Here is an 11238-nt window from a genome sequence, read left to right as displayed (position 1 = left end):
CATTCCCATGTGTGCTGCCCTCTCTGGCATGCACGTCTCTGCCTGTAGGTGGTAGTACTGTGACAGAGGTAGAGAGTTAAATGTTAGCAGAAGCAGTCAGTCTGCAGCCGAACTTCAGCAGTGCCAATTCAAGAGTTAAGAGAACATATGCCTGTGAGCAGGCCTGGAATTTTGTCATTTTAGGGGCAGGGCCACTTGGCCTTTCGTGTTGCCAATTTTTTGAGGGCACAAAGGCCAAAAGCCAGGGCAGCAAGGCCATAAAATAAAACAATGATTTTAAATCCACGTCTTTAATGAATTTAATAACTATCTGTTAAATGAATACATAAAACGGGCTCAAGCAAACTAGAAATTTTCAACTTTAAATTCATTTATGCATTTAATTTTTTGCACAAGGGTCCAGTCCTATGCGGCTATGTTTTTAAATTCCTATCTTATTCGTTCACTATTGCACTGGGCGATATGAGAAAAAATCACGATATTTTTTTTTCATATCAGTCGACATAAATTTATATCACGATATAACTCAAATCACTATTTTGGTCAAGCTTAAATATTCCCTTATTGTCACAAGTGGGATTTGAAGTTATCAGAAGGTTATTTGTGATTTTTTTTTTTTCCCCATGTCAAAAATTGAACATGACAGATGTAATGATTAAGCAATATCACACGAGAGGGAGTGCTGTTGTACTGTATGGGGCTGTGTCCACCAGACGCGTTTTCAGCTCTGACAGCGCGCTCTCAGCGCTGCTTTCCCAGCGCTTAGCGCTCTCTCTCTCCCTCGTCAGAATGCCGCTGTTGCTAGGTTACAAAACGAGTCCTCTGACACTTCCGTGTTCCTGCTTTGTTTAATGTAAACACTACAACGAGTGTCAGAAATACACAATAGCATTAGCGGCAGCTTTTGACATGGAGCCTGAAGTCGGCCTACCTTCAATACAAGTGTGGGTCATGATATAAACCGAGCCACGTCTCCGGTTGTGTTGCTGTCGGTAACGTATGTCCCGCCCCTTCTTGATTCTGATTGGTCAGTGCGGGGAAAAGTGACATTGACGAGCGTAGCGCTGTTCTAAAAGTTGAACAGATTTCAACTCGAAGCGCTCTGAGCGCCGCGACAAAAAGAAGCAAGCGCCCAGGGCGTTTTACCGCCGAGGGCGCTGAGAGCTGTGAGCGCCCAACTCAATAGGGTTTGAATGTAAAATAGACGCCCAGAGTGCTGAAAACGCGTCTGGTGGACACAGCCCCTATATCAGCACGGCTGTGATTCGGTCGTAGGCACGAGGCCGCAGGCCGAGTGCCGCAGATAATCACACCGTGCTGATATACAGTACAACAGCACGACCTCGAGTGTGATATTGCTTTTATACAACAGTGCTACGAGCGCATTTTAGAACAGTAATAAACTACAAGAGATTATGATTTGTTTGTTTATTTAATCATTTATTTGGCTCCGCCAACAGAAATAGTTCTGCAAAGGGAGACAAGGCTGTTGCCAGGCAACACATAAACATTAAACTAGCTTGCTACTAGCTACAAGCTTTTCCACCGAGCTGCTTCAGTGCTGGTTCTGGTTCTGAGCCCGTGTCTGATTAGCACCGGAGCAACAGGACCAGCGTGAAGACACAGAGACGTTATCGATACCGTATTACATTTGTTTATCTGCTATGTAATCAATATAAACACAGTTGAAGCTAAGTAGCTGAGCTATGTGGCTAACAACAGCTAACGCTAATATCAAAACACATCGCCGTCAAAACGTAGTTGCCCCCGTGGCGATTTTTTTCCTGCCGGGTTTAGTAGAGATTTATCGCCAATTAGACGGACCAGGTCAGGTCCGGGTTTTAATGTTCAGGTCCGTTTCTAACTGTAGTAGCAGAGAGATGGGGCAGCTCCTGTATGGGGAGCCTGGCTCTGACTTAGCTCCTGTCCAGCTGAACAGCGGAGTGATTATGTCTGTTAAAAGTCGCAGTGCTGTTATACTGTATATCAGCACTCATGGAACGTCTCTTGTCCAATCAAATTGCTCGGTTGGGACCGGTCGGAACTAACTGTTGTATAATGAACATTATACAACAGTATCATAATAAAACAGATGTTAGTACAGTAGCTTGCCTGGGTCTGGGCAGTGTTCAGGTCGGCACAGTTGAACTTTATGCCCGAGTGCGGTGTGTTTGTGTCGGTGTGAACACAACAGTCGCTCTGGGCTGAGCAGCAGCAGCAGAGCGGCCGCACCGTGACTGTAGGCCGTTTGTTGTGTGAACGCGGCCGGACACAACTGTCAGTGTCTCCATTGTGAAAGTTTAGCGTTACCTGTCAGAGTTTCAATTGGATCATGTAAACATGATGCACCATGCATCTTTTCACGGTCAGCCATCCGAGTTGTCCTTAAAATTTTCTTCCGAGGCAAAACTCTTTTTTTTTTTCTACTGGCGGTGTCCCTCTGCTGACGTGCACAGCTGTAGCAGCCCAAACACTTAGCACGTGTTGTGGCTTGACTTTTCCAGCCACATGATTGGTCCTGTTTGATGAAGTCACCTGGTTGGCCAGTGATAGATTGGTCGTCAAACTGTTGTTATAGCCCGCCCAAGCGGTTTATGCAAGCCTCGAATCAAACCCACCCCTGGCGATGCTGCTGCCAGAATGTCATCAAAATACGCATTGTTTTTTCTTCAAAGACGCAGTGTCAAAGCCATGTTTACAGGAAAGAGGAAAAGGAGAAAACCGCAAAATCAACCGGAGCAATGCGGGTGGGGCATCAAGGCCACTGTGGCCTTCGGGCAGATAATTTTTTCAAGGGCACAAGGCCAGATCGGCCCTCGTGGCCCTCGTGAAATTCCTGCGCTGCCTGTGAGTATTATAGTTGAGTGTGTTATTGTAACACTAACCGCTATTGGTTTAAGATGGTGGTCGTTTTATATTTTTGCCGCTGTAACAATGCTAGTTTGTTAGCCTTTGTTAACATTTTGCATTGGTCATTGGGCTAGCTGACATTATTCCTAGCTATTTAATGGGAATGCTAATGGCTACTCTAAGTGTGAATGTTGTTTCAAATGGTGTTGTTTGAACATATTTGTTGTTTAAAGATATATTATTTTAATCCTCATGTATTGCAGTTTTACAGTTAACTTCAATCGGGTGCTCTGCTAGTTTCTTTTCTGTGTCTGCGTGCGTGTGTGGTTTGTGTACAAACTGAACACTGCCTCTGATTGGCTTAGCATGAAACCTTACTCTGCCTTACTGTGCGTTAACCCTAAAGCTTCCAAAGCGTCAAAACGCCGGAAGTCAATTCATTTTCAACGAGAGCCCGGTGACACTGAGCGTCCAAAGCGTCAACATGCGCCGCCGCGTTTCCAAAGCATCCAAAGCATCACCAGACGAGAAGTTGAGCCCTGGTTAACTTTAGGGTATTCAACCTGTCAGAATAGAGATGTCCATCGGCTGCCTTTTTTTTCTTTTTTTTGTCCTTCTGCTCCCCAATGACCAGCGCGATCGAACTTTGACGTCAGTCACGTGACGAGCGGCCAAAGCGGCTGAAAATATTTGCCGTTTTGGAAGCTGTCTTGTCTGACGCCCACCCTCGAGCGATTTTGAAGCTTTGGAAGATTTTGGTGTGAACGCACAGTTAACCAATCATCATCACTTATGCGGTTGTCTCGTCCCTCCCTCCTCCCCCCTCCCCTCATCAAAGGAGAGAAGGAAAAAAAAAACAGTTTTGCAGCTTCTGTGGCTGAGTGAGCCAAGTCGGAGGACAACGGCTTCACTGAGTAGTTTGTAACGTGCCTCATTTAATTGTTGGTAACGGTAATGGCGTTGTAACGGTGGAAATAGTAACTCACCAAGCTTATGTTCCAGAGGGTGGTGAGAGTCGAACCATCCCTCAACAGGGGAGGAGGTCTCAGACACCACCTATCTCCAATTTACAATGCTGCCCTTTCATCCCTTCCCAGGAGATTCAACAATCTAGCCTAGAACGACCACTGTTCACAAGTGGCAAGTGACTCCAACGACTGTCGTTATAACAACATAGGGCACTAACGAAGTCGAAACCAACTTCCATCAAAGACAGTCATTTAAACGACTGTCGTTGGAGCACAAAAGGGAACCAGTGACATCATCACCCTTGTGAACGCCCACACAAGAGGTTAAGGCCCAATCCCATTTCTCTTTTTTACCCCTACCCCTTCCCCTACCCCTTGCCCCTCGCCCCTTGAAACGGAGCTACAAGGGGTAGGGGTAGAAAGTCAACCCCTCCGAATTGGGACACCCCTTCAACAATCACATACGTCATCACGTAGTCTCACTGGCTTTTACGTAAGCTGATGCGGCGAGCTTTTGCAAATAGCCGTGTACCATATAACTTAATAAAATAAGATAAAACGTAATGCAGGCTGATCAGTTCATTGTAAAACATTTATTTGCTGATGTAAATGTGGTGATTTCTGTACACAGAGCCCAGAGGCAGCGCTGCCTGCTCCTCTGTCTGATACACACATGAAGCTTCACTTTTCATCCAAATAAACTAATGTTACTGACACAATTGTCAGATTTCATCAATGAGACCAACATTTAAATGCTGAAAAGAATTTAACATGCCGGTGGTAAACCTCTAAAAACCCGCGGATAAGTTAATTAACGACCGCCTTCTTCTCTCCCGGCGGGACCGGGACGAGGACGTAATTTGGCCGGCGGAGCAGCGCTGCAGACCGGCTGCTGCCTCTGTGAGGAGCCGCTCCTCCTGGAGCTTCATTTCTCCGAAAAATCGTCGGAGCAAACTTCTAACCCGCCGTCATTTGGGTAAACTAACCGCACATTTGGGACCTAAACAGTTACTTTCTCGCAAGAAAAAATATTAAAACTTGATAATAACCGCGCTACAGTGAGAAATAAAACAGCTTTTCGTTTTACAGCCACCGCTGCCGGCTGCCGCAAGATGCATTCTGGGAAACTTTTCATACCCCTCCGTTTGGAGTGTGCCTCTGAAAAATCTCCGTTTGGAGGGCTATGTAGCCCTACCACTTCCCCCTACCCCTCTGTCCTGACGGGGATTGGGACACCCCTACCCCTACACGTGAACGCGCAAAACGGAGGGGTAGGGGTAAGTGGTAGGGCCAAGGGGTGAAATGGGATTGGGCCTAAATAGTGAGTCTCCACACCAGATAGTTGGACCAGTCCCAGCCTGGTCAGATGCTACATGAACTGATGAAGGTGAAACGTCTTCCTAGACAAATAACTAAGTCCAGTTGCTTTCGATTTAACCTCCTTTGAAATTGACCAATATCTACTTTTCGACTCTCACCACCCTCTGGAACATAAGCTTGGTGTTATCAGAACCTTGCAACACAGAGCTGATAACGTGCCCACCAGCTCACAGGCCCAAGGGGCAGAACACAAGCACCTGAGAGGCGCCCTCACAACTTGTGGTTACCCTAACTGGACCTTTGTGAAAACTGCAGCTGCTTCCAGAAAGAAAACCAGCAAAGTGGTTGAGAAAGGAAGACAAAACAAGAGAAACAACATAGTCATTCCATATGTGTCTGGAGTATCAGAAAAACTCAGGAGGATCTTTGTGTCGTATCCCTGTGTATTTCAAACCCAGCAACACACTCAGACAGAGACTGATACATCCCAAGACACCACACACCCACAAAAGTAAATAGTGAGTCTCCACACCAGATAGTTGGACCAGTCCCAGCCTGGTCAGATGCTACATGAACTGATGAAGCCTCTTGGATGAGAGGTGAAACGTCTTCCTAGACAAATAACTAAGTCCAGTTGCTTTCGATTTAACCTCCTTTGAAATATGCCTGTGAGTATTATAGTTGAGTGTGTTATAGGGATGGGAAATCGGGCCCTATATTCAGATCATTCGATCGTGGACACCGTCGATCGCCGATAGGCGATCCAATCGCGCGGGGGGGGGGGGGGGGGGGGGGGGGTGCAATTACGTCAGCTTTAAAAAAAAAAAAAAAAAAAAAACTTGTTATATAGTTCCGTTCATTCATCTCCGCATAGCGCTCACTCTCCGTTATTGTCGTCCACACACACAGACAAGCCGCATGCATGACGCGTGGGCCCGGTTTTTTTTTTCCAACCCGCCGGTCCCGCATCTATGAAGTATTTTGACCCGCCCCACCGCATCTATTTTCACAACCCATCCCGCCGCAATTAAACGTCAGACAGCGGCTTTTTTACTTTGAAAGGGCAGACAGAGGCGCTGTGTTGCCGGTAGCTTGTCAGTGTGGAGCTCGTGAGGAGGAGAGTCACAGTGCAGCAGCCGCCGCCGCCGCCGCCTTCACTCTCCCCGCTCTGCTCTCTGCTTCAACCCCGCTCTGCTGATGCGCCCAGCCGCCGTCTCACCCGGTTCCCTCACACCTCCGCCGGCTTTCCCGTCAACATCAGCGCGCCCCTGATAACACACTCTGGACTTCATCATCAGTGTTTTTAATGACCCGCCCCCCGCACAGCCTGTGTCAGCGGCATGCACCTCCGAAAAAAAGTGAGAAGAAAAAAAAAGATGCAACAGTGTGTGTGTGTTTAATATTCACTCTGTTGCACAGATCCAAAGGCTCTGTATGCAGACATGTTGCTCCACGAAACATTTTTCAAATACACAGTAGAGCGCAGGTTCTAGAGATTATTTCTTTAACATCTTATGGCAGTAAATTAATTAAAGATCACCTTAAAGATCGCCATTTGAAAAAAAAATCACGATCGTCCCCTTCGATCGCTGATAGACGATCCGATCGAAAATCACTCCATCCCTAGTGTGTTATTGTAACACTAACCGCTATTGGTTTAACTCTTCTTCCCTGAAGCCCCCGTATCCGGGGGCTGTCCGACAACACAACGTCCGCACAGGCAACAACCCCGTAGCACACACACAGACATGCTACATATCAACAGAAAGCTGAGAATCTCCGCTAAACGCTCATACGCCCATTCGTAGGACCAACAAACACAGTTACAACACCGAGCGATCAAACAATTTGTCGCGAAAACACGAACAAACACCGAAAAAAGAGCTAGACAGCTATGAGCACGATAGCAGACACAGATTCCAAAAATACAATTTGTATCCCTCTACGACCAAGTTTCACTGATCCAGCAGCCTAATACGATAAACAACAACAAGCGCATTTAGTAAACACAACCAGAAAAGCAGTCTTACCTTGGAAAAACTCGGAGCGAAAAGTGATTCTGCAACTATAAACAGCGTTTAGTTTGAAGGACTACAACTCCCACCATGCATCTGTTCTTCCTCACGTGTCTGTGTGGCGTATTTCCGGCTCCGGGTGCATGGCAGCCAGAGGCTGTGGGCTCTGACCATGGATGTATTATATTAACTGGATACCGGACCGGAAAATGGCCGCCGTTCATTTCAATGGAAGTTGCTCGCCTGGCGCATACGCCGAAAAAGTTTCTGACTTCCGGGTTTACTTCCGCGTTATGCGGCCCATAGAGCATGCGCAGTTGAGTCACCCCCCATGATGCTCTGCGGCCTCCCATCATGCACTGGGGCAATGAGAACGAGCAACCGCCGTTCTAGTTTTGGCGCTGCGCGTTCATGTGTGTGTTAGTTGTGGATTTAATGAATGAGTATTAAGACTTTTACAGGACTCACACGGACTTTAAAACAAAGATAATGATTTAAAAAGTAAAAAGACGGCCAATCGTAGGTTTACTACGGTCGTTTATATGATCGTTAAATCGTTTTGACAGTTAATTAATATACGATGTTACACTGAAAACAAGTTAGTCCGAACCTGTAAGCTTACATCACAATGGAAAATGTTAGTTAGTTAGTTTGTCTTTATTGTCTCCCTTGGGAGAAATTCGTCGTGGACAGACCAGAGACTCCAGGCGCCATGAACACATATACACAAAACAATACATCTATAAGACCATAAACAAACACATCATCATATCCCCCAGCTCCTTGCGCGTCCCCCCACAATGTCCTGAAATCACCTATACATATAAAAATAAAAAGACAATAGTAATAATAATAACATGATGCCCATCTGACCCCTTGCTACAGCAACATTATTGCACATTCCTCTTTACATTCAGCATCACACTCATTATTGCACATTACTCTTTCCTCTTTGCATACAGCAACACACTCATTATTGCACATTCCTCTATACATACAGCAACACACTCATTATTGCATTATAAAAAATAAATCATAATTAACTATATTTTGTTAAACATGACAGAGATGACCCCAGAACACCTCAAATAATGTAATGAGGGCTTTACTCTTACCTTTTTTTTTATATTGAAGAGTATTTAACTTGCTGCACAGTTCACCAGTTGTATCTACAGGATGTTGGTGGAGGTATTATAAACTTAGTCACACGTGTTTTGTTTTTATCAACCACACTGTGATTAAAGAAAGTTAGAGCTCTTTGGCAAATGCATCATCCTTTTAATAATTGTCTGTACTGGCTGTGTTCATAGTTTCATCATTAAGCCTTCAGGTGGATGAGACTCTTTGTAATTCTGTCTCTGTTCCATTCTGTTACAGAACCAGACATTTTAATTAAACACGATGCCCCAGACACAGTTGCAGATGTTGGATTTGGTAGAAGAAGAAAAAAGTCACAAGCATGTTTGTTTTTTTCAGAACAATTTAATAATATGATTATGAGTTTAAGTGATCATTTAGCATACTGACACTGAACAAACACACACTGACGACGGTGAGGAGGAGGAGGAGGAGGAGGAGGACTTCCACGGTTCTTCCTCCGGCCCCGGTGGAAGACGGGGAGCAGCTGCACCGTCAGGCCACACACACGACACACACCGACCATGGAGGAGTCTGGAGAAGTCTCGCTTTACATTTTACCACCGTGGCATTAATTAAGCCGTAAAAATATATTAATGTGGACGTTGTGAACGGAGCAACAGGTGTTGGACATCCGCCGCGATGAGACACTGTTGACACACACATACAGCATAAATGACTTATCAAGCTAAAATTACTGATAAATATGAGTTTTACAGGAGCAGTAATGTAAAACGTCAGTAAATGCAGTCATTACGAGGCGATCTCATCAATTAAAACGTTACGTTTAAGAATACGAGTTGACAAGAGACTAGAAAAAAAGATATTTTTGAATGGAGAACTCGATTTTTCTCCTTTTCTGTGAGTATATTTTGTGACTATTAGTGTGTTTTGTTGTCCTTTAAGATTGACTCTGATGACGGTTCCTCAGTCTCTTATTAGGCTCAATACTTATATTGTATGCATTTCTGATTTGTTTAATTGATTATGTAATGTGCAATGCTGATTTATTGACTCTGATTTTATTATTTCTTTCTTTTTGTACAGAGTCTGCTTGTCATTGGCAGGTCTTGCTGTTCAGGTCATGTGACCTCCTACCTGCTCACACTGAGCAGCTGTCTGCAATTACCTACTTAACTGTGAACTGAGACTGACAAACATTTTCACTTTTGTCCTGACGAAGGCCAGTTTGGCTGAAACGCGTTGACTCGCTTTTAAATAGATTAGCCATGTACCAATAAAGGCATTTTAATTGGTCGTACCCTCACGAGTGCCTCGGTTTTCTGTCTGCAACCCTTTATGGATCTCCCCAACTGAAGAGCACCTGAGGGATACACTTTTCTGCAACACCCAAGAAGCACTCCATGCACTGCGTTCCTGTCTGTAGAAAAAAAGATAGTCTGACTATCTTTCTCAATTCTATGACTGTCATTATGACTGTCATAATAAAAACAAGTTGTAATTTTGAAAAAAGTTACAAAGGATTATTGAATCTGCAACCCACTGAAAATGGCACCCCCCTTTGGGTCCTGAGCCACCAGTTGAGAACCACTGGTGTAAAAACATATCAATCAACGGTAAAAAAAAGAAGAAAAAAAAATCACTACTGGTGAACAAGTAAATGTGACACCGAAAAGCCAGTCACTTTACTGACCCTCTGATGGCTTATTTATGAGGGCCTTCTTAAGCTTGACCTCCTCCTACTGGTAGTTCTCCATCGTCGTACACCGCCTCACGTACTGTAGGTTGCAAACAAAACAGAGAAAATGGGCTTAGATTTTTTCCAAGCATATTTTATTACACTAATACTATGTCAATTCAGTTATCTGTAAAATGACATTCCTATAGGCCTAATGGTCTAAGTGTATAATCAAGATGCTAAAGAAAAATCCCACTCCATAATGACTAGGATACAGGTCGATTTGAAATTATAGACAGCAATGGAGAAAACCAATACAATAAAAACTATTTTGTAAGTCCAGGCTGAAAACCTTCCTGTATGACAGAGCTCTCCCCACCTCCCACCCCCATGCCGGTAAAAAAAAAAAATTAATCCGGTATTATTTTATGGTAGGCGTAAATAAATTACTCACCGGCTTCATTTGGTCACCATGGGCACCTACGACCAGCCATCAGAAGTCCACCATGAACCTAGATGGAATTAACACACGTTTAAAACTTTGGCAAAATTAAAAACTCTTCTCTCTTTTTCTTTTCTCTGCTCGATCCGATCGCTGTCTGCCCTAGTGCCGTGTCTGCGTGTTGCTAGGTTACCAACGACCTTAAAATCAATGACATTTAATCTGATCTACTCAAACAACAATAGGACAAAAACGACAGTGAAACGTCATGATTTAATAACATTAACCTCGCTGTTATGTTATACAGATAGTGTGTTGAGAGTGTTCAATTCAGTTAAGTTAGAAACGACTGATTTTCAGCAGCGTTTTCTTTGTTGGCAGTGAATGCGTGTTAACGATTGTGAAGCAAACGGCTAACTTAATGATTGACACAGAGCAAGATGAGTCTTTCCTGACAGTTTAGGGAATTTGTCACGGTGTTGGTTATGTTGGCTGGTTATGGCGTTTGCTATATGGCCACAGTAGCATGTGTTAGTGAATGAATGAAGTGCAAGATGAACAGATTCACCGCCCCTATCTGAGAGCCCTATCTTGTTAGCTAGGTTTAGTAAACTTCAAACCATAGCTTCAAACTTTTTTTCTCGGCTAATACAAATGTTAACAGTGAATCTCATATGTTAATGAAAAATGTATAATAGTATACTGACCTTTTTTGTTGAGTTCACAAACTATTATGAAGGAAAACTCCAGTCCTTTGTCCAGCGTCTTCACGGGCAGAAGAATACAGCAGTCTGACAGCAGTGACCGTTAATTTTCCCACAATCCTTTGCACTTTAACTGTCTTTGGTAATTTAAAAAAATGAGACC

General features: G+C 44.2%; 2 protein-coding genes across 2 annotated transcripts in view; both read left to right on the top strand.

The window, feature by feature from the left end:
• The window catches only part of LOC310987540 (NACHT, LRR and PYD domains-containing protein 12-like), a 427459-nt gene that overhangs the window by 49779 nt on the left and 366442 nt on the right, over positions 1 to 11238 (top strand). The gene's annotated exons all lie outside the window — the stretch shown is intronic.
• Positions 1 to 11238, top strand: part of LOC310987549 (NACHT, LRR and PYD domains-containing protein 3-like) — a 50802-nt gene that overhangs the window by 13415 nt on the left and 26149 nt on the right. The window lies entirely within an intron of this gene.

The sequence above is a fragment of the Trachurus trachurus genome (genome assembly GCF_905171665.1).
Source record: "Trachurus trachurus genome assembly, chromosome: 6".
Classification (NCBI taxonomy): domain Eukaryota; kingdom Metazoa; phylum Chordata; class Actinopteri; order Carangiformes; family Carangidae; genus Trachurus; species Trachurus trachurus.
The sequence above is the reverse complement of the archived record's forward strand: the minus strand, read 5'-3'. Positions and strand labels throughout refer to the sequence as shown.